This window comes from Python bivittatus, unplaced genomic scaffold, assembly GCF_059951505.1.
Source record: "Python bivittatus isolate LINGU-HERP-01145 unplaced genomic scaffold, Pbiv_v1 ctg000590_np1212, whole genome shotgun sequence".
In the NCBI taxonomy this organism is placed as follows: domain Eukaryota; kingdom Metazoa; phylum Chordata; class Lepidosauria; order Squamata; family Pythonidae; genus Python; species Python bivittatus.
The window spans coordinates 8,105,629-8,128,850 of record NW_028277086.1 but is presented as its reverse complement, the minus strand read 5'-3'; the positions used below and the strand labels follow the sequence as shown (position 1 = coordinate 8,128,850).

The window sequence follows — 23,222 nt, the reverse complement described above, 5'->3', positions numbered from 1 at the left end:
GACTCAGAGCATTTGTTATTACATTCAAGGTTGCTCCTCAGGTAAACACACATTTGATCAATACCAAAATGTGTCCTACATTCTACTCCAACCTGAAGGGAGAACTGGAAAATTGTTGATTTTTATTTATATATTCCGCAAATTTAGTGTTTCAAATATGTTTGTTACCACTTACAGCTAAAGCTAACCTGATTCTTCTGCAACAAACGTGAATATTAGATTTTACTGAAATATTAATAAATGGTCAACGAAGACAACACTGAGATGACAATCAGTGTCTCAGTGTTTCTACTAAAAATGTGTTTCTCATAATCATCCCTTATCACCTCTCTCCACTCTTGGCAGAGGCTGTAAATTTTTTAAGGCAGGGATTTTTCTTCTCTACACCACTTTATAAAATAACATTTCTCAAATTGTTATTATCTCAGTTCTAATACAGAGGAGCACAAGTGAAACCATGATTTAACAGACCAATTGGGAAGACAAGTGTTCATTACATCCGACTGTCTATTAAATTGGACACTAAGTTATTTACAGTGATGGGATTACGCAAATGATGTCATCATTACACAGATCATATAAATGCAACAAGAATTTTGTCCATCGCATCAAGGTCTGGTAAACCAACATTGTACAAATATTGTCCTAGAAGCTTTCATGGTCGGTCATTGTTCATGGCATATTTTTATTTAGAAAACAGAGCAATGTCAAATAAATAGTTTTGGGGTTCTTCCTCTTAATCACTCCTCCATCCTATTATCTTAGTCTACACAGGCTCCTTTACTTATGCCCATTCAACTTCACACCATCCTGGTTACATTCTGCAGCAACTTATACCTGGATCAAATCAATTACACTTATGTTACTGTCATAAAGCTACTTTTGTGAAGTAAATAAAGCTTCCAATATTCGTGTCAGCATCTGGGTGTAATTTAAAGTACTGGGTTTAATTTATAAAGACCTTTATGTCTCAGGATATCTGCAGAATCACACCCAATACCAGCTCAAGGGTATCTGGTCACATTGACCGATGGCGCCACCTCCCGTCAAGGCGAAGATTTGTATTTTTGGAAAGATTCAGAAGAAGGGGTGATGTTAGTGCCCCCAAAACTTTGGCACCCTAAGCCAGTGCCTACTCAGCCTTAGCCTAAAGCTGGTCCTGACCACATCTTCCCACTAGAGTCGGCCCAATTACTTTGATTATTCCAGGAAAAGCAGATGGTTGTCCCCCATTTTGAGGAGGTGCGGGTGGCCGAAGCCCAGAAGCGTCATTGTTCGGTGATTCAGTCAGCCCTTCCATTAGAAGTTTCTCTGCCTCCATCATTATCTGCCTTCCAGAAAAAGCTGAAGACAGAGATTTTCCAGAGGGCTTTTGGGGCCTGATACCATGTATTGTGTCTGAGTTTCGTCTTATATTCCTGTGTTTTTATTTTATTATTGCATATGTTTATTTTGCAAACTCCTGAGAGTCCTGATATTGTGGCAGAATATAAATTTGATAAATAAATACTACAAACTACCAGGAAGGTTTGGGGCAAGTCATATAGTACCTTATTTTCCCATCTGTAAAACTGTAACCTGATATATTTCACGAAAGGCAAATATTTTAATGCCATTTTCATAGTGGAGAATAGACATCTATTATAAACGGCACTGTATTTCTGCACATAGAGCTTAAATGTTCCCGGCCAAAATGTTAATTGCCCAGTTAATAAGTTGATTTAATATTACAACATGTCAAGCAGCTTTAAACGGTTCTCAAATAGGTTCTCTTTTAGTTCAATAATAAGCCAATCAATAAAAGCATCTTCAAATTTATATCTTGGTTGTATGCCACTCAGTCACTTTTTGTGAGATGGGGGCCATACAAATTTATTTATTTGTGTGTGTGTGTGTGTGTGTAAGCTGTTCAGCATTAGCATGCACAACTAATGCAGCTGTCACAATTACAACATGTGCAGGTTTATCACAAGGCCACACTATATCAGACAAAGCATACCCTCATTCTACTTTCTACCTGTAGCTTGTTATTTTGGGTAATGTTAACTTACATGGAGGAGACATTTATATTTATTACAAATCACATTTATAAGCCGCCTGACTCAGAACAACTCTGGACAGCATATAATTAAAAACAAGTCCAATGTAGTATATCAAAAAAGAGGCAACAGACTAATATAACACACTCATGAAAAAAAAAAGAATTCCCCAAAGGCAGGAACACCTAACCCAATGCCTGGGGAAAGAAGGACAGTGAGGTCAAGGCAATTTTGATTTGGGGGGGAGGGATACTATTCCAGAGGGCAGGCGCCTCAGACATATAGTACATACAATCACAGCACTTCTGATGGAGCTCTTGCTGTCACATAGACCTAGGGGATCTGGCCAAGTACTTGGGAAAATGAAGATATTACCATCTTGAACTGTTTTCATGGAGTGTAAGCATGGAGCTCTGGTCTGATCCATAGGCCTAGAAAACAAGTGAAACAACCCTATAGAACAATGTTGTTCAAACTTGGCCACTTTAAGATGAGTGGACTTCAACTCCCAGAATTCCCCAGCCAGCATGGCTGGCTGGGGAGTTCTGGGAGTTGAAGTCCACTCATCTTAAAGTGGCCAAGTTTGGACAACACTGCTATAGAAGGATGTTTAAGAGAGGAAAGCCCACGGCAAGGGATGCATTGGTGCTTGAGCAATACATTAGAAATTATCCAAAAGTAATGGTATTCACACTTCTCCTTCCATATCTCCTTATGGACACACAAGCCATTGTTTTGTGTCACTTGAAAGATAGGCTAGGACTCAATGCCAACATAAATCTTTCAGTTAACTGAAATTTGCCAAGTTATACATGAGAGTTGGCCAAGTATATTCATTCCCACTAACAGTAAAAGATTATGAAAGTTTTGAGCCAAGTGGTTAGGAACCCACACAGGCTTGACAAATATTCAAGGAGTGAAGTCACCCCATTTGTTGACCTTCTTATCTCTCAAATGTCTCATCCAATTTATCTCAAGTATCCCATAAACAGCCAATCATGAGGAGAAATGTTTTCAGCCAATATGTATGTTTTCAGCGGGCAGCGACAAAGAGAGAAAAAAATAAGAGTCATGTGAACCAGAAGTAAGAGGAAAATTGTAAGTGCAATTGTGCATTTTTTCATTTCTCTTCCTTGAAGAGGATCAAGGTCAATTAAGACACATCTGAACGTCCTAGAATGTTCTTTTTTTTTTTTTTACCATATAAAAGATTTCTTCTAACGCAACAAGTGTTAAATCATTGTATATAACAAAATCAGTCTGTTTTAAACTGTTAGTCGAGTTAAATCTGTTCAATGTTACACTAGACAACTCAGTTTAGAAGAGGTGAAAAGCCCAGCAAGAAGGCTCAAAAGGAAAGGTGGAGATCAGGCCTGGGCAGAGATCCAGATTTGAAGTGTGTGATTTGGAGCACACACGGGTGTGCACATAAGAACTTACACCAATTATATCTTTTCCCAAAATTGTGTGGCAGCTGTAGAGAGCAGGCACTCAATTCCAGGAAAAGGTGTGGCTGCTTTAAGACAATCCAGATAGGTATTCCATTTGTACACAGAATCACGTTTTTCCCTTTGAATCTAGATCTCTGCGCAGCCCTAATGGAGATGGAAAGAAAGGTGTAAGGCAACACATTTTCCAAAATCAAAGAGAAAGAGTAAAGTTTAAGAAGAAGAAATGACCAAATCTTGCAGGCTTAAGCACTTCTTCCACTTAACAGATAATGAAAAATTGTGTTGAAACTGTCAAAAAAAAATTATTCCTTTCCTTTTCTCAGAAACTTTCAATTATTTCTTAGCCTCCTTATCATTCTGCTCGTACAACCTTTCTTTTTAAGGAGGAGGCAATGTACTTTAAAGTTTAGAAAATAGACTAGAAACACAATGGAATTCACACACACGTCCCTGTCTCATGTATTTAGGTCCTGAATTCATTATCACACAACTCTGAAACAGGCACTTTTTATGATGCAGTCTACAAGCATTTACTGCAGTCATGTTCCCACTTGCACCTAACCAGGGTACAATTATTCTCTGGCAAGACATTCATTCTGCCATATCCTTACAAAGCTGTCTTCAAATTGTCTCTACCCCATGAGTGAGACAGGCTTAGTATCTCCCATAGTACTTTTTCCCCTGCTTATTCTGACATCATGTTAAGGGCAGCCTCAACATGTACAAAAACTCCACTGTATTGATCATAGACCTGTAACAAGACAAAGTTCTGAATTCTATTCTACAAAAGCTCCTAGCTTTGCCACCCATTATCATGGAAGCAAGTCAGGTAGCTACAAAGAAAGATCACAGGGCAGGTTAGGCATCAGGAAGGGGACAGCAAAGTTCATGCCAGAATAGCTTTCAAGGATGAAGGGAAAAGACTTCAACTCACCAGTGAGGACCAGTCCTAGGAGAAGTGTCAGTACTTGTTATTAGCCTATAGAAGTTGTACAACAATGTACTTTCTGGAATACCTGAAATTACAGATCAGGTTCTTTAAAGTGCTTTGGGGAATATTTTGCTGCAAAAGGTGTACAAATACACTTCTTATAGGGCCGTGGCCACACCTGGATGGGTGGAGGAAACAAAACAAAACACCTGTTTCTCTCTTCCCTAAGGGAAGTTGATGCCAAGATATATCTCTTCCCAATGTCTGTTCTATCAACAGGGAAAAAGTGATCCACCTACTAATATTCTACTTTATGTCTTTCACAAGAACACACATTCCAGTATCATCTAGTAGTTAGGACAAATAACACTGGATAAATGTAGTCATGAGGATTTCTTGTTCTTTCTGTCACCCATCCCAACTGGATGTGTATTTTTCTCTCTTTTTTTCCTTTAATTTTGCAATAAAGCAATTACCACTTTATTAAGATAAGAGCAGCTGTAGCTAAACAAAGTATGCAAGTTCAAAACTGAATCTCGAATACCCTCCCGCAGCCATCTTCCAAACACGAGTTTTAGAAAGCTGTAAGGTCAGAACTAAGATAACAGAAGCAGCTCCATCAATATATACTGAACTTGACATGTTTCAAGATGAATCTTTAGTAAGGGAACCTGAAATGTATCCTAAAGGAAACAAACATACATAACCTTAAACTATATTTTAAAATTATATATACAGGGTAAGAAGGGCTACTATAAATTATAAAAGTGATTTTGAAAATACTGTAATACAGGAGCCTATAGTCTAGACACCAACATTTTTTTTTTTTTAAATGCCAATTCCCTTTTTCAGGGTTTCTGAAAAATTATCCAAGGAACTAACGTGTAATACTACTTTCAAAATGTATAAAGTTCTCTCCCAATCAGTTTCATCTTAGTACATTTTCCCAGCTTCAAACATTAGAGAGACAAAGATAATAATTATAACTTACTGTTAATTAAAAAGCATATCCAACTCCTACTTCATCAACTATCCGAGAGTAAAATCTCAGAATATATCCTCCTTAAGACTGGTGGGAAAGCTGTGGGCTTCATGAGGCCCCTTAAGGCCTGGAGGGGGGGGCTCTAGCCTCCCCCTCCCACTTGTTCAATCCTCAGCCTACCAATTTGTGTTATGTGCAGACTTCAAAGGCAAAAAGATTAGCCATAAGATCTGAAATTCTGAAATATGATAGTCCACAATACAATACTGCATAGTTAAAACAAAAGAAAAATTTTGTACTTCCTAAATTAATTTACAGATGCATTTTTGGAAGTAAAACTAAGCACAGTCTAACTTGGAAGAAGGATATAATCAATATCACCATTTGTTTCTCTAAGAGTTATAGTACAAAGCTTTAAAAAATCCATTTTTTTTTCTATGAAAGCAATATGTTTTATAGCCAAATAATATATTATACTTTATACCTATATTGTAAAATAATGTTTAGCTAAAAGTTCTGTTACTTTTCCAGGTTTTATTTTACCACAACTCTCTTCATTTTTCATTTTCAACTATTATTTTCCATGTAAACTAAATTTTGACTAGCAAAAGTAGAATAATAAACCTACACAGGCAATACTTCCATTGAGTCATAATAGCAAATCTCTGAGCTGAGTGACATTTGGCAAAGCTTTTCATATTCTTATTTTCTCACTCAAATTCAGCCACTATGTCCCAAGATTTCTTAACACTTATTGATCGTATAAAGAGTCAGTTAGCTTGGTAAATTAACTTCTACAAGCCCTTTGAAGTCCATCAGATCTTAAACAATCTGTTGAGCAGTTGCTTCCTGTACATACTCCAAGATGTAACTATGAAACTGCTGTTGTATTTTTCTGGAGCAAATTAAAACCAACAAACAACTGTTTATTTCTTAATTCAGTCTGCTGTGCCAGCAGTATCTCCTCTTAATACTTTCACTTCCTTTTTTGAAACTGTTCCTCTGTTCTGTGACATACCTATTATCTTTTCTCTGGGAATGTAAATCACTGTATTCCATTAAATCACAATCATTAAAGAGCAATTTCTTTCATCTTGGTGATAGTCACACTCTTTTTAAAAAAATGCCATGACATCCTTCTTCCCCAAAATTAAATTCCTGCTAATTAGTCTTGCTAATTAGTCATAGCCTAGACTAATTAAGCAGAAACTACTGAAATATATCCTCAGGAATAAGAAATCAAGACTAGAAAACTATTGAAGCATTTTATATAGTAATTAAATTAATCAATCATTTGTCAATTCTTATTCCACGAATCATTGCAAAAGCCTCCGAAGGCAAACCAGCTAGGAGGAAAATTTACCCTGAAGTGAAAATATTAAAAAGTTTACTTTTCATTAAAGTGAAGAAGTTTGTTCTCATCAGCATTCTTTACCGATGTCAGGCAAATGATGGGCGGGGGGGGGCGGGCGGAGGAGGTAGGAATAAACACTGAAGTCAGCATGCTTACAACTTTGGTGGGTACAAATTAAGATTAGGCTGTGAAAAACTCTCAGCTGACTATGGGGAAGTCAGGCTGTGCTAGCTGACCACAGCACTTTACATCCTTTCTCACCCTATGCACATTTCAAACAATTGCTCACTTGGATCTCCATGTGCTTTCTTCACTAAACATGCCAGTGTGTCATCAGCTGATCAGCCGGGTTGCATGCATACGGCGGCTTCATGTTATGAAAAATAAAGGCACCTTCCAGATGAGCTGGACTCCAAGTAATTGTACGTAGGCCCATCAATGCGGTTTACTTGGCAACAACAGTAAAAGGGCCCCATCCACGTCTTAGAAACCCCAGGGATAATCTTCAAAGATATGAGCGTACAGGTTTCGTAATGAAGCCATTTCAGAAAACTCTTGGGATTTTTGTTCTTAACAGCAATGTTGTATTAGGAGTCACTCAGCTTCTTCCTAAAAATACTGCTGTCAGCAGAAAGTTTTTAAGAGTAAACTCAGCCTTCCTCTGCCTCAGCTTTCCTTTTGCACACAAACTCTTTTGCTTTTACTCTCCGCGAACAAAACTCACTCTTTTAGTTCTAATCTGTCCTCATCAGACATAAAGGTTTTTTTTTTGTTTTTTCAATAAAAAACAAAATAATAATTTCATGCATTTCCCCCTAGCAATCTTCTGAAGTCAAAACCCTAACATTTGACGTTCGGCATTTGCATTCAGGAAGGAAGATAGAGCATATTATAGGAAATTGTTCCCTGGTATCTGATCTTTCTCCATCTGTTTCGCTATATAGCCTGACAGAACTGATGTTTTTACAAAAATCCCGAACATGCCCTTCAATCCAGCTTGAATCCCAGTATCTAAATGGACATCCAAACACAGCGTATCCCTTCCTCAATTTTATGTAGCGCCAGGCCGACAGCTGGACCCTTTGCTCTCAAGTATCTTTAAGAACAGAAGCAATCAAGCCTCACTCCAAATTGTTATGGCTCAATTCCTCGGTAGTAAAGGGAAGAGAAAGGGACAGAACGAAATCCATTTTTAACTTTGTACGCACCAAGTCCAGGACTGAACGGTGTTGCCACTTGCTTGGAGCAAAAAGGGGATCCAACTTGCCTCTTCTCCATGTAAACGCTTTCAAGGGGGTGACCTACAGACACCAAAGCCAACTTCTTCCAGTCCAACCTGACTTTCAGCCCCCTCCACGGTCCCCGTTTGTGACCTTCCTCCTCTTGAGAAAACACAAGCAGCTCCTGTCCTCCCCTCCGGAGGAGAAACCATATCCAAGCAACCCTTTTCCCCCACCTCTCCAAATGTCAGGCGGGGCACCCTCTTAACAGGAGCTCTCCCCTCTTTCATTACAGACTGCAGAGAACCATGTTGAAAAACTCAGGAAAGGCAGCCCTGAAGAGGGAAACCAGAAGGAACCCTGCAGAAGGAAAACTTTTTTTTTCTTGTATTGGGAGAGGGAGAACGAAGGCAGGCTCGAGAACCCAACTTAATCTCCAAGGAAGTCGACGAGCCCCCTTCGGTGCCAACTTCTGGCAGGCAACACAGACGCCTCTCATTTTTAGGAGCGCCTTGCTCAACCTTTGCCACGGTTCACCCCTTTTAAGTATTTGCTCTGTAAATACCGCAGGTCTCAAACACGGTCTGCGCCTCTTCCAAGGCATCAAGGATTTGGTCTGGAACAGCGTTTTTCAGACTTGGCAACTTTAAGAGGTGCGGACTTCAACTCCCAGAATTCCCCAGCCAGCCATGATCCTTTTCTGTCTTTGGATCCTTTCTCTCTTTTCCTTCCATTTTCACAAGCTCAGTCTAGATCAATGTTCCTTAACCTTAGAAACTTTAAGAGGTGTGGACTTCAACTCCCAGAATTCCCCAGCCAACATGCTGGCTGGGGAATTCTGGGAGTTGAAGTCCACACCTCTTAAAGTTGCCAAGTTTGAAAAATGCCGGTCAGGACATTTAGAGAAGGGGGCAGAGATACACCACCCCCCAACTGGGGAGGGGGGGTTCTTTTGCCCATCACCAGGGAGGAAACTGCTTCTTTCTGGACTTTTTTTGGGGGGGGGTATAGGGATGCTGAAATAGGGGGTGGCTTGCTGTTTGAGCATACGGGGGTGCCAAGCGACGGGGAAGGCTTGCATGTGGGGGCAGATGGGGAAGCCTGGCAAAGTGAGGTGGCCAGATGGGGGGACTCTTCCAACTTTTGGGGCGCGGAAGGAAGCAGGAGGAGCAGCCCCCCCTTCGGAGGACTGGGACCCCGGCCCAAGGGGGCGCCCCTCGCGCCCTTCCCCAAGGTGAGCGAGGGGGCGTGGCCACGGGTGCCCGCTTCCCTCCCCCGCCCATACCTGCCGGGAAGGGGCGCCGCTGCCGCCGCCGCCGCCGCCGCTCCTGCTCGCCTTCAGTTTGACCTTTTCCGCGTCTCTCCGCTCCCCCTCGTCCCCGGCTCGCTGACGTCACCGTCCTAGCAACCAATCCGCGCTCCCTCCTTCCCCTCCTCGCTCCCCCCCTTCCAGCGCTCGCGCTCTCGCACGCCGCTCCGGCAGCAGGAGGGAGGAGGAGCGAAGGTATGCAAACCACCTGGCGGGCGGCGCCCAATCAGCAACTCCGGACGCCACACGCTCCGGAGGAAGGCGGGGGAGCGAGGGAGGGGGCGCCCGGGAGCGAGCCGAGGGGCGGGGGGGCGGGGCGGGAAACGCGCTGCTCCGAAGGGGCGGGGGAGGGAGGGGAGGAGAGGAGAGGAGGGAGCGGGGAAAACTTTAGAACAAATCGCGCGCGCATGCGCGCGCCTCGCCACTTTCGCGGGAAGAACTTTTGCCCTTCGCCTCTTTTATCCTTTCTCCTTTAAAAAAAAAAAAAAAAAACTTCCAATCCTTCCCGTGCATTTTTGCAGGTTATCTGCCAAGCGTGCAAATTGCGCAGTGGCTCGGTAAGAAATCAGACTCCTATTTGTCCCTGCAGGAATAATGCTCGGCGTGGCTCGTGTGCGCGCAAGAGGTGGGTGACCAAGCACGGGAAGCAGGAGCGGGGTTTTAAAATGCAGCAAGAGACACCCCCTCCCCTCTGCAGCGACGGCAGAGTTTGGAGAGGAGTTTGAATTGGCAAGATGCTCACGTTGCGTCTTCATTTAGCGCGGACAAGCTGCTATTTCGTTTAATTTAGCGATGAGATGCTATTTTGCATTTGCAAACCGCTTTGCCTTTTCTTTGCGTGCCCCTTTCCTCAGGGTTTCGCAAGCTTAGCCGCTTTAAGATGAGTGGACTTCAACTCCCAGAATTCCCCAGCCAGCACGGCTGGCTGGGGAATTCTGGGAGTTGAAGTCCACTCATCTTAAAGCGGCTAAGCTTGCGAAACCCTGCTTTAACTAAATTCGTGGCTGGCTGGGGAATTCTGGGAGTTGAAGTCCACACTAAATTCCCACCACCTGCTTAACCCGGCTTTCCCGTGCTCTGAGCATAAGAAGCAACCTGAACCGAAGACCCCCCAAACCTCTCAGGATATCCACATGGCTGCTCATCTGCAACCGATGACCGGTCAACGGACCGGCCGCCGGGCTGAAAATTGGCCCCCTAGTTCAGCCCCTTACTTTGTACAGCAAAGCAGCCGTAACCCTGGTCGGTCGCGCTGGCCTTGCAACGGCCTCCTTGGCCTGGTTGCAAGAATAAAACCCGTCCCGGGCCAGTCCTGCGAACGCCCCTTCTGTCCCGCTTCTGGCCGCAGCTGGACTGAGAAGATACCGGACCTTTTGACGAGCTGATGGATTTGTAGAAAAGCTGAGGAAGCCATTGCGGAAGAATTCGAGCCCCGGCGGGGTTTCAGACAGAAGCCCTGTTGATGGCGGAATCGATGTTTGCAACTTTTTCCTCTGCCCTCACCACCGCTATCTTCAGGAGGGGTGGTGTTCACCTGCCCCTTGTCTGGGTTATGGACCGATCGGGTTTCAGGCTGCCTGCTTGCGATCTCGTGAGAACCAGCTCTTCCGTGTCCAGCTGAAGTCCAGATTAAAATAAAGGAGAACAGGAAAGGAGATCAGGAGCCTTTTTCACCCATCCCAGGCAGGACCTGCACCCAGAGAACCAGAGGGATGGTTTTGCCGTGGGTCATGATGTCCGCCCATCATGCATTTGCGTGCAACATTTGCCCAGCTTATCTTCCTTCTCTGGATGCTGATGGGACAGCAAGTCTTCCTGACAAGACAGACTATTGCTTCTCTTTTAACGGAAGGAACGAATTTTCCTTCCGTTTTGTCCCGGGATGGGAATCCAGTGGACCAAATTCCTGTCCGTTAATTGTAAATTAACAGAAACACAAAGGGGGGGGGGGGATTTAGAAACCAAACAGTCTTTCTTTTTTTCCTTTTTCTTTTCCTCTTCCTTTGTGTGTGTGTGTGTGTATTTTAATTGTTGTCAAAGGTAATTTGTTCATCTTTTTTTTTTTCCAACATGCATAAATAATATTAGGAGACAATACGGTAAAGACCGTAATGCTTAGTAAATGGCTTAAGACACAAATGTTTATTGTACAACAAATACTTTGATGCAATCTGCAGTGGCTTGTTAATGTTATCTTCGGTTCTGGGTGAAAAAGCTGAATAATCCTATGGTCATTAACACTGACATTTTAGATCATAATTAATACTGATATAATGCTTCTCTTTTATCTTCAACGGTCTAAGCTGTTAACATTAGAGTGTTAATAATCCTCAGTCAATACTGTACAAATACCACTGTATCAAAATAATATAATGTATTATGTATGGTTTACGATAATGTACTAATTAAAAAAAAAGTTTGAGGTTTATCTTTGGTGCCTTTAAAAAGCATCACTAGTGAATGGCAGTTGCACATCGCCTTCTCACCATCCAGGGGTGTGCACAATTTACTAAACCCTGGTTTACTTTAAAGCAGTGTTTCTCAACCTTGACACCTTTAAGATGTGTGGACTTCAACTCCCAGAGTTCCCTAGCCAGCAAAGGGCTTCAGAGATGGCGACCAGACATATGACACAGAAAGGGGTTGGATTTTATTGTAAAACAATCTGAAAACATGTCGGTGAGAAATGCCAATGAAGGACGACATTGCTTCCGAAAATAGCATTTGATGGTTGTAACGTTGGTTAAAATAGTAAAATAGTGATCGTTAAAATAATAAAATGTAGTCCTCATTTAACGACCACTGGTTCAGCAACCATTTCGTTATGATGGTGCTGAACGAGGAGACTTACGTCCAGTCCTCGTGGTTGTGGCTGTCATAGCGTCACCGTGGTTATGTGATCACAAGTCAGGCTTGCAATTATGATGTTGCAGCATCCTGCGGTCGTGATCGCCATTTGCAATCTTCACCTCTGGCTTCCGACAAGCAAAGTCAGTGGGGAAGCCGGCAGGAGGTTGCAAGTGGCGATCATGTGATGATGCACCTAACGACTGGGCAGGATTCGCTTAATAACCACCATTGGAACTGCCACAACTGCTGTTGTAATTCGGTGCGCTTGTGATGTGACACTTTACAACCACATCGCTTAGCAACGGAGTTGGCGGTCCTAATTACTGTTGTCTACCATCTACTACCTGTGACGATGATGAAAATATTAAATAGGATTGAGACAGTAGCAATGAAAATACGATACAAAACAAAATATTGCTTATATGTGCCCAATAATTGCTTCCAAAGTTTCAGCTTGTAAATGAACAGAGGAGGATGTTCGCAGCTGACCAGTGTGGCTGAAAGTCGGGCAGCACAAGTATAATAAATTGTTGTTGTTGACAAAAATCGGCAGCAATGTATTTGGACTTTGGAGCAGAAAATCCAATTCAGTATCTGGGATTGTCATCTTGCCAGAAGTAGGGTTACCAGACATCCGGCATAAGGAGGACACGTCCTCCCTTTTCTCCTCATGTCCTCCTCCTGTCAGGCATAGCCTTAAAATTAAATATTGTCTGGCTTTTTGAGGATCTAACAAGCTCTCTCTTCCTGAGCAGTTTTTCTCCCCAGCACTTCCCTAATAAGTACTAACCACAAGTCAAGAAGCTCTGCTCTGTGACCTTAATTAGTTGATTGGTACCCTCCTACCCACTGGCACTGCTGCCTGAAACTGACAAGAGCTTAATCAGTTACATGCTGAAGGCCTTTGCCTCCTAACTGGCAAAGCCAGTTGCACATTCCTGCCATTGAAAAACCTGTCTTTCCGATGCTGGAAAAAGTAATTTCATATACATGTAGGCCTAAGTACATTTTTTAAAAACAATTTTTCACTGTAATTTTCATCGTGGATGCCAAGAAAGGTAAGCAGTTAGTGTGTCCTCCTTTTCTACCCATTTCTCCTCCTTTGCCTGTTCAGATATCTGGTAAACCTAGCCAGAAGCAGTATGAGCTACCATATTAATTGCAGTCTCATTTGCTTTGCTGGGGCTTCTCCTCTTCTGCTAGCAATGCTGGATAATGATGATAATCCACATTTTATGATAAGCCACGTTTCTTTAAACCTAGAGCTCTTGATTAAGCCACAGTGGCTGCATTCACACATTATGGCTTCGTGCAAAGCACACTCTCAACTGGTGGGATCTCTGCAAGATTACTAAATCCACAAGTCATTCTGGGACGACAAACGCACAAGGTATTCTGGGAAAGTGTCCTCGTGGATGCCACGAGACTGGAGAAAGGTCCTTCCTAACCCTTTGTAATGGGTTGTGGGAATTTCCTTGAGAGAGAGGAAGAGCCACATCCGGGGCAATGGTCAGATAAGAGACATCTCAGCCCACAGAAGGAATGGGGATGTGGGAAAAGTGTCTCAGAAGGGACCCTCCCTCGTTCCCTGGAAAGTAAAGGCAAGGGAGGGGGGAAATGCTTTCAGACTTGCAAGATTCTGTCACTGTAACCTTACAATAAAGTTCCTTATTATTTATCTCCTCCAGCACTGAGTTATGATCCTCAAAGTTGCTTCTTAATGAGCAAAACTCATCAAGGGACCATTTTTATGTCTGTACTATGGTATCAACCTTCTCCCCATATACCTGATGTTTTCCACCCTGCTGCTCTACCAAATTTTGTGTAGAGCAAAGTGTAAAGTAGCGTTAATACTCATGGTTTCCTGTCTGGGCTACCTCGCAGGGCTGACACCATCACTGCCCTATCACTGGCCTGGATCACACTCAGCCCTAAACCTTAATGTGCTTTCTTTGCTTTGGACTTGCAAACCCCAGTTGGTTATTCGTGCTCTGTGTGGAGTTACTCACTGTGGCTTCTGCAACACGTTGAAGCAAATTATGTTTTGGGGTGGTACGTGAACCCCCCACGGCCTTAAAAATAGCTCTTCTTAAATGGGCAGGTGCCATTCCCCAGAGTGGCGAGGAGCCTCTGGAATACAAGAGGTGTGTTGGGGACAAGGGAACACTGTGTCGTACATCAGAACAAATACTGTCTTCATCAACTCAGCTCCTCTCTAGCAAAGAAAGAGATTTCATATCATCTGCTGGGCCATTTTTTTGAAACCGGAAAACCCAGAGATAGAAGCTATGACATCTGAATGCAAAACATCTCCTCCAGCACTGAGTTATGACCCTCAAAGTTGCTTCTTAACGAGCAAAACTCATCAAGGGACCATTTTTATGTGTGTACTGTGGTATCAACCGTCTCCCCATATACCTGATGTTTTCCACCCTGCTGCTCTACCACATTTTGTGTAGCATTATGGAATAATCCAGTCAGATGTTGTTTATTCACACAGCTTCAGCGCAAGGCAATTCCATTATCCCAGACACTTGGCTGCAAAACTTATTTCTTTTATTGGAAGCATTTTTACTCAGTCTTCAGCCAAAAAAAGGCTCTCAGAGTAGCTTAGGAAAATCAATAATAAACTGAGTCAGAGCTTTCCCTCAGGCTTGCAGTGTAAAAGACGCGAGGAAGGGGAGGGGAAGCCAACTAGATCTTGATCTTTAATGAGTGGAGAGACAATCTAATCAAGTTCTTTTTGTTCCTCTATAATGGCCGGGTCATAGAAAGGGAGGGATCTTGGAGATCATGAAATCCAACCCCTGCCCAGTGAAGGAATCCATGACTCCATCAACCCCCTCAAAGGGGCAGCCGGACCCTGCTGGAACCCCTCCACCAAAGAAGAGCCCATCACCTCCCAAAGCAATCTGGTCCGCTGTCAAACAGCTCATACCATTAGGAGAGTTTTCTTGGTGTCCGACCTCACCTCCCTATAATGGGCTAGACTAGCCAACAAAAGGTTTTGGTAGTTTATGGCTCAGCATGGTGAAAAGAGAAAGAAAAAGCCATTATCTTAGCAGGTGGTATGAATCAGGCGATCTTGTGAAACTGTTTGGGCCACCACAGCGTATGATAGGAACACCGACTCTACCAGATTTGGGCTATAAAAATCAAGGTTACCACCAAGGGGCAGCAAAGAGCTTTTGGTATCACTTTGCTGCCATCTAGCGGTCATTTTATTCAACAAAGCTATTGCCTACAGGCTGTGCTTACTACACATAGTTAATTAGACTCACTGGTTCTGTAATTTAATCGTTTCCCTTTTCTGTCACGTTAAAAATTGCACTTTGGTCATTGGGCTTAAGGGTGTGTGCACTTTCAAACGTTGCCTCAGGTAACTATATCTTACAGGTAAGTATATCCCATGTTTTTACTTTTATCCCTGAATCATTGATCTCTGGCCTGTGGCCTAATCGGTTCTGCATGTTAGCTTCTGCAAAACGGAGATGAATTATGTTGTATGAGTTGCTTGTCTACGTTGCTTGTTTGTAATGGTATTGTTAAAAATGTGTTCCTGAATCCTCCACACACCCCTCCCCACAAAAAGCATTAGGTATACTTGGAGGTAGCACTTGGCCAACTTGTCCGAGCTCAGAAGCTAAGTGTACTTAGTTCTGGTTAGCATGTGGATGGGAGACCACGAGGAAAGCACAGAAATGGGAAGGGGAGACAGAAAAATGCCCTACTTCCATAGCATGCCAAGAAAACTGTTTGGATGTTTGCAGTTAAGGCACCAGGAGCCCAGCATGAAGGCAATGTTACTTTCTTAACACTTGGAAGAACAAAACTCATGAAAACAGTACTACATTATTTAAAACTGTCTCAGCAGCCTTTCAGACACAAAATAACCCCCTATCCCCACCAAATGGGATTGTCCTGGCAGCTCTGCCTACTTGGCATCATTATCCGCTCTGTGATCTTTGCCTTTGCCCCAATACAAAGTTTAGCATGGCAAGACAAGGACAGGTCACTCAACAGAGATGTAAGCCCAGGGTGTCAAAACAGGGAATGGCTGATCAGCCTCTTAAGCTCAACCCAGCTTGCGTGTAAAGACGGGCACCCTGCTTGGTTCAGCCGTCCTTGCCTTGGCAAGCTGGTAACCTGGTTTGGTCAGCTTCTGGGAATTATCCATTTAGTTTGCCACCAGGCTGTGCTCTTACACTACATATTAACGTTCCAGGCGCTCGTTTTCGGCATCCGACTCGAAATGCATTATTCAGCAGAACGAACATGGTAAGCACCAGGCGTGAGTTGTACAATGTCATAAGAAAACGCTGAATAATTAATGCGAAGGTAACTCAAATTTCATCTCGACGGAAACTCTCGGTTTTTTTTCCTGACACTCACACAAAGCAGGAAAACAGGCCCAGTTCTTGCAGTCAGATGCACGGGGTTGAGAAAGAAATCATAGCCCGACAGAGAATTTAGTGTAGGCCGACGACAGTTTTATCCCCTCTTCTATTTAAGCCACCCCAGGCTCACAGGAGTGTGAGTCAGCTAATGAATCACATGTCCTGAATCGATTCTGCTAAGTTTATTTATATAATGGAAGAGCAGTCAGCTTATTTTTTTTAGATACCCAAGATTGCACTGCCAATATTTAGTGGCAACCTGCTGAATGCCAATGGGGCAATTGTTTAGCGAAAAAACAGATACCCACATAAAATAGCGTATCAAGCTTCCAATAGCTGGTGTAGCGCAATGAGGTAGGGAGCCCCAGATTCTAGTTCATCCTCAGCTGTGGAAGCTCCTGGAGCGACTTTGGGCCCGTCTTTGAGCTCCCGGGAAAGACAAGCTATCAATCCACCAAATATTCCTACAATAAAACCTCAATTTCACAGACCCCCATTTAACTTCACATTAAGTCACTTATATATACTTCATTGGAGCCAATTTGCAATGTAAATTGCAACCACAGATACCAATAGTGTAGCTTATGTCACTTGCACTTTTGGATTTAACGGACATTTGGGAATAACAGACCACTCTGTCCCGAATTAGTCCATTCCATTGAGATTTTGCAGTACTTTACCAATCCCAAGAAGTGAAAAGAAGGGGCTGAAAACTTTGTCCCCAGTCCCCTTGTGTTGCTCTGCTGACAAGGCCTCAGACTGCAAAAAGATTCCCTCCCCTCAACAGAAAAGTTGCTGCTTGCAGGCTACGCCACTCAGAACATCTCAGTGCGCACCATTAACTCATTCCTTTACAAATGTAGTAGCTGTGCTTGCAGGATGTGCCAACTGTCGAGACTGTATAAAGTTTGACTCATTTGCATCTCAGTTCGGTTGTGTGTGGGTGAGGGAGCTTTGTCAACTCCGCTGGGTCTGTGGTTTTCAGCGGAGCCGGAAAAGGTTGTGCAAGAAGGCTTACGGGGGACAGGTAGATTCAGAAAGAAGTCAGTTCCCTCTCAGGTTCTTCTCTAGCTAATTTGGAGATAGCCTCATCTCTGCAGTACCAAGTTGAGGAACCTCCACGTTGCTCCTCACCCACCCATGGGCATCTGTGGGGGAGACAGAGGGAGGGTGCAAGGAACATTGATATCACTGCACAAATGATGGGAGTTACGTAACTGGATGTGGCTCACGTTGTTTGCCTGATGACACCCTAATGCAGTGTTGTCCAAACTTGGCCACTTTAAGATGAGTGGACTTCAACTCCCAGAATTCCCCAGCCAGCCATGCTGGCTGGGGAATTCTGGGAGTTGAAGTCCACTCATCTTAAAGTGGCCAAGTTTGGACAACACTGCCCTAATGCAAGTGATGCCCTCGTGGCTTCTCCTGCATTCTTAGGTGCCTGCCACAACTTTCTCACCCTGTTCTAGTACTTCCCCTTGTTCCCTTTCTTCTTGTAGCCTGCTTGCTGCTGGAAGTAGTACATGAAAACAGTAGTACTTTCTCTCCAATTCGTCTAATGTTTTGCAGTTCTAAATTCAAGCACGCTGGGTACTCAAGATTTTTTTTTTTTTCAAGTTGAGGGTTTTGTGTTGTTTTTTCAGTCCTCCTGATATCTGTCAGGAGTATTGAGGAAATTACCCTCCCTTCTTTGGTTATTACTATTTTCTATAAACATACAAAATTAATCATCTTCTACCGCAACAGGAAAGAGCGGATCACATAAAAAATACAAAGCCTACATCTTCTGTCTCTATATCTCCTATGTAAGATATGCCATATATAATTCATAACTCTGCTAGAGCACATTTTATCCATCCTGTAACATTTTATACTTTTATTATTATTGTTATTATAGCAGCAAGAAAGCTTTATAAGTATTAATGTCTGTGTTCAGTTTCTGGCTCATAGAGGAGGTGAATCGAGTCCAAGATCATCCAACCTTTTCTTCTCTTTCTCATCTGTTGCATAAATGTAAACGTTTGGTGGGTTGTACCATTGAGACCAATTGCCAAACCTTATTTGATCATTCATTTACCCGATAAAATATATGCAAGCACCATTTAGCGGCAGTTAAAATGTTGCTGCTGTTCCTCTTCCCACACGAGTTCCAAATGTTTAGTCTGCGGTGCATTTATAGAAAGTCCAATAATATCTACAGAGAATGGCCTAGTAATTCGATTCTGCTTGCAACTATCAGACCTGTTCTTTTCTGAATTTTCTTTTTTTTTTTTTGCACTTCTGCCTCATCTGCAGCTAACCCAGCTGACATTGACCACACTTGCAATTTGCATTTTCAGAGTCTCGATAATGTTTTGCAAAGCATCAGCCTGGCTCACGAAACATACGACAATATGGTATTCTAGATTTCTTCAGAGATTTCAGTTCTCCATCTTTCTTTGATACAATACCTTTCACAGTTGACAATCTCAAAGGAACAGTTCCTGCTGTCTCTGGTTAAGGCCTTCTCCCCAATGGTCAGCTTAATTTCTATTTCCCCATATATATTCCAATCTTGTTTTTTTAAAAAATGATTAGCATTATTGAAACCCGAGAAGACTTAAATAGGGTTTACTCAGTGAGTTCAAGCATGAGACGTTTTTTTCAACTTCTCAATTTCAACTACCGCTCTGGGATAGCCGAGGCATTTCCCATCGTGATACTAAACAGGCCTAACCCTGCTTAACTTTTCTTAAACCAACCAGTGGTGGTTAGGTCCTGTTACTAGCTGTGGAGCATCAAGACAGGCACCAAATTCATTTTCCACCATTGATGAAAATGTTATCATGGGACCATATGTGAAGAGGGTCATTTTAATACCCCACTGGCATGTTTGCCACAGAAGAGATACTTTTATGGAGTTTCTGCCAGCAGATTGAAATGTTCTCGGGGGAACATCTCTGTCAGAGTGGTGCTGGACTTCATATCCTCAACAACCTTTTGATCTGTTGACATTACATCTGGAAGAGGAGCTATGGGTCTAAAAAGGACAGAGACTTCTAGATAATCCTCCCAGGAAATACCTCTCACAATAGTTAGTGGTGTGAATCTGGATTTAGAAACTAAAATATGATATTGATATGAAATAATTGGCTTTTCTAGAAGTGTGTTGGTTTCATTCATGTTTAAAGTCGTCTTCCCCCGCAGTGTACGTAAACGATAAGATTTGATTTTTATTTCCTTGCACATTGGCTGCCTGCCTGTTTTTAAAAGTGGAAAGCTCGCATATCTTGGAGCTTTTAAATTCATTTCCTGAATGTTAAGGAGCTTTTGTGCTGTAATATGTGCGCAATGAATAGTGTGATCAAAACAGCTTTGAATGGTGGCTTATGAAAGCAAGAATATCCTGGATTTGGGAAAAGACAGCTGGAACGATTTGCTCCCTTGAACACAGTTGCCTAGCATTGATCCACATTGCATTTGGGGCCTAGATATTCCTCACTTTCCTCCAGGGTATACGCCAATAGCTACAATGGCTCCTCTGTGTCTCACTTTATCACCAGCTGATGTAAAAAGTCTGGTGGCTTCTAACAGGCTGATACAGCTGGATTGCCCAAAGTAGTAGAATAATTAGATAAAACAAGAGTAGGGCTTTCTTATCTGGGCTGCAAAAATGCAGATGCAGATGGCAGCAAGGTATTGCTCATATTTTCTGGTGTCTCTCTGAGTCCCTCTAATGGAGAGTCAAGGCTTTGCAGCCAAGATATGATAGTCTTACACAACGAGCACAATTGAATTCCAGTTCTATGGATGGCCTATGAATGTTCTGGCTTCCAATGTATGGATTTCCTCTTTGGTGGGGCATTACTTTTTTTAGACATACATCAAACACAACTATAGTAGCATGTCCCAACATTGCATTTGTACATCATTGTCTTGTAACAGGATTGGGCAATGTGCAACTCCAGACCATGTGCCACCATAGGCATCCCCCATGGAGGGTTTCTCTCAGCCCAACTCACCTCACAGGGTTGTTGTGGGGAAAATAGGAGGTGGGAGCATTATGTGCACTGCTTGGAGTTGTAGAAAATGAAAGGGAGATATAAATCTAATAATAAATAATGGCATTCTAGCCTGCATGCTGTCATTTAGCCATGACCTGGATTTTTGCAGCCCAAATATGGGAGTTGAGTACTTGAGGCATTGTTGGCAGAGATGGCACAGATGGCATCACATTCTCTTGATAATGCTAGTCTGGGTTCCTTTCCTTCATCAACTTTGGAATGACATGATGGGAAAAGTGGATGGAAGAAGACAATCTACTCTGGGCGCCATTCCTGTCTGATAGAGGGGTCTGTTGCTCATTAGATGTCCATGGACTTGGTTTAATCTGGAAATCCTTAGGCAGAACACAGAAGGACAGAAGAGGGAAGGCAAAGTCTCCTGAAAGCTGCTTCATTACACAGAAGCCTTTCCAAGGATTCAGAACAACCAGGGATTTAGAAGAGCAGACAAACCCTGGCTTTTTAAGAAAGCCCCAGAAGGGGATTTGGTATAAACCCCTCTTTGATATTGGTTGGTCCTTGGTAGCCATGGTTGTCTTGGTCATTTTTTTGCTCTCTTTTTTTGTTATCAGTTGTGCTTTCTTGTACTCTTGGCTTTCCTATTTTGATCTTCTTATTGAAAGAAGGGAATGGAAGCTGCTTAGAGTCTTCCTGGATTGAAGCAGCGCATAACCCCCAAGAAGGAAGTCCGGTTTTTGTTTAATTATTTATTGTAATTTTGGCTTTGGTCTCTTTGAGTTAGGGATTCGGAAATACTATGGCCATTTGATTTCTGTTCATAACAATTAGTTGGTCAATGCATTTTGGTAACTATAGTGTAATTGAGGCATTGTTGACTTTGGTTATTAAGTGTTAATAATGACTGTTTAAGAAGCAGCCCCATTGTTTGCCATAGCAATAATGAATTACTTTGTTGGGAACATGTTACTAATGTGGAACTGTCATTATGAATTCTCATTATCAAGCACAGCTATTTCTGTATTCAAAATGTGACGAACTAATTTCACTGTATACTACGTTTATGCAGACCAGCTGAGCCTTATGATTTAAAAAATGGCTGATTCTTTATTGGTGTATTCAGTAGAGCCATCAATTTTTGTTTATATGTATGTGAGTGGAAAATTGCCACAAAAATCCAGCATAGTCATATTTGAAAATGTGATTTCTCAAAGACTGTAAAAAGAACATTGGAAGTGAAGATTGACAGATCTCCATATATTTAGGGGCTACTCAAATTCACATTAACAGAAGTTTTTCATCACCACAGGCAAGGAAATGTGCTGTGAAGCCCAAGAAATCATCAGCTGTTAAGGAGTGTGGAGATAACCCTGAAGAACAAATGCAAGGGCAATGGCATAATTATCAGGAGAAGGTGAGAAAGAAACTCAAGAGTGCCCTGCTTTGATTCTCTTCGGTAGAAGAGGGAGGGAAGGAGAAACTCTGTCAGGCATTCAAGATTCTGTTATTATTCCCTGCAACAATAAAGTAGAGTTGCAGTAGTCCTTGTGGAGTCTGTTTTCTGAACTGGTCTACCTCAAAGGGCTGACATCACCATAGTTATAATAAGCAATATTAAGGAAGAATTAGAAATAGAGGCCTCCCCTGTGACTTTGGCATTGGTGCCACGAAACTGTATTCCCACATTGTCTTCTTGGGCAGCTGAATCCATTTTCTTCTGTTTTGTCTGCAACATTGCTCAAACTACATATCTTCCACTGAACCATCAGCAGTGTTGGAGTTCCATTCAATGGGGCTGTTTTCCCATCGGTGAGACTCTTGGATCCTTGCTTCGCAGTGTAGAACCTGGTGTTCCCGAGGAGTCTCATCTCGTCTCGTCTCGTCTCGTCTCTCGTCTCTCGTCTCTCGTCTCTCATCTCTCATCTCAGCAGTGTCTTCAGGAGGGTAACATTGTTGCTATGCAAACCCACCCCTTTTCTAGGTCTGCCATGGCATCTCACGCACGCCCCAAAGGGATGGAACCTGTGGCATGTTGCTGCAGCTCTGCCGATGTCATTTTCATGAAAGTGGCAAGATTCTGTGGACTTGCACCTGATCAGATCTACAAAGCCAGCCTCAACTCTTCCAGGTAGTTCCACTAGAACAAGTTGCTTAAAAAAAAAATAATAATAGCCAGCTTCCTTCTCTCTGCTCCTATAAGCAGCACGCACTGATTTTTTTTGCTTCACTTCAGCAGAACCCATTACTTTCTTCCTCCCATCTCCTTCGCACGCATATAAAAGTTCTACAGCCAGGATTGCGGCTCTTTGGGAGAGCACCTCTTGCAAAGCTACAGCGTCGTGCAACCGACAAAACTTCCAGTGGAAATCTTTATGCAAGAAGACTTTCTTGAGGGTCAGGAAGTTTTATCCCTCTTCCCAGTAACCCAGGCTTTTGTTTTTACAAAATGGCCTGCCCAGAGCATGCACTAAAAATTTGGAACATGGAGAAACAGTAACTTCTTATTTTTCCGTAGGGAGTGGAATTGAAGGGATCTTTGTTTCGCCCGGACCTGCATTAGCCTAGGGGAGGAACAGTGACCAAAATGCTAGGTTTGCACTCTCCTATTCATCAGATGGAGGGAGGGAGCACTGTTGGCTCATTGTGTTCCCTGCCTGTTCTTCATGGTCCCTGCCAACTTCAAAACGA

At 42.7% G+C, this 23,222-nt stretch overlaps 1 protein-coding gene across 1 annotated transcript in view; it reads right to left on the bottom strand.

Annotated features, from left to right (window-relative positions):
• Positions 1 to 9,320, bottom strand: part of ZFAT (zinc finger and AT-hook domain containing) — a 142,450-nt gene extending 133,130 nt beyond the window's left edge. Inside the window, exon 1 of the mRNA XM_088148946.1 lies at positions 9,263 to 9,320. The gene's annotated coding sequence lies outside the window, so the exon portion shown is untranslated. The remainder of the gene's footprint in view (positions 1 to 9,262) is intronic.
• Positions 9,321 to 23,222: the final 13,902 nt, after the last annotated feature.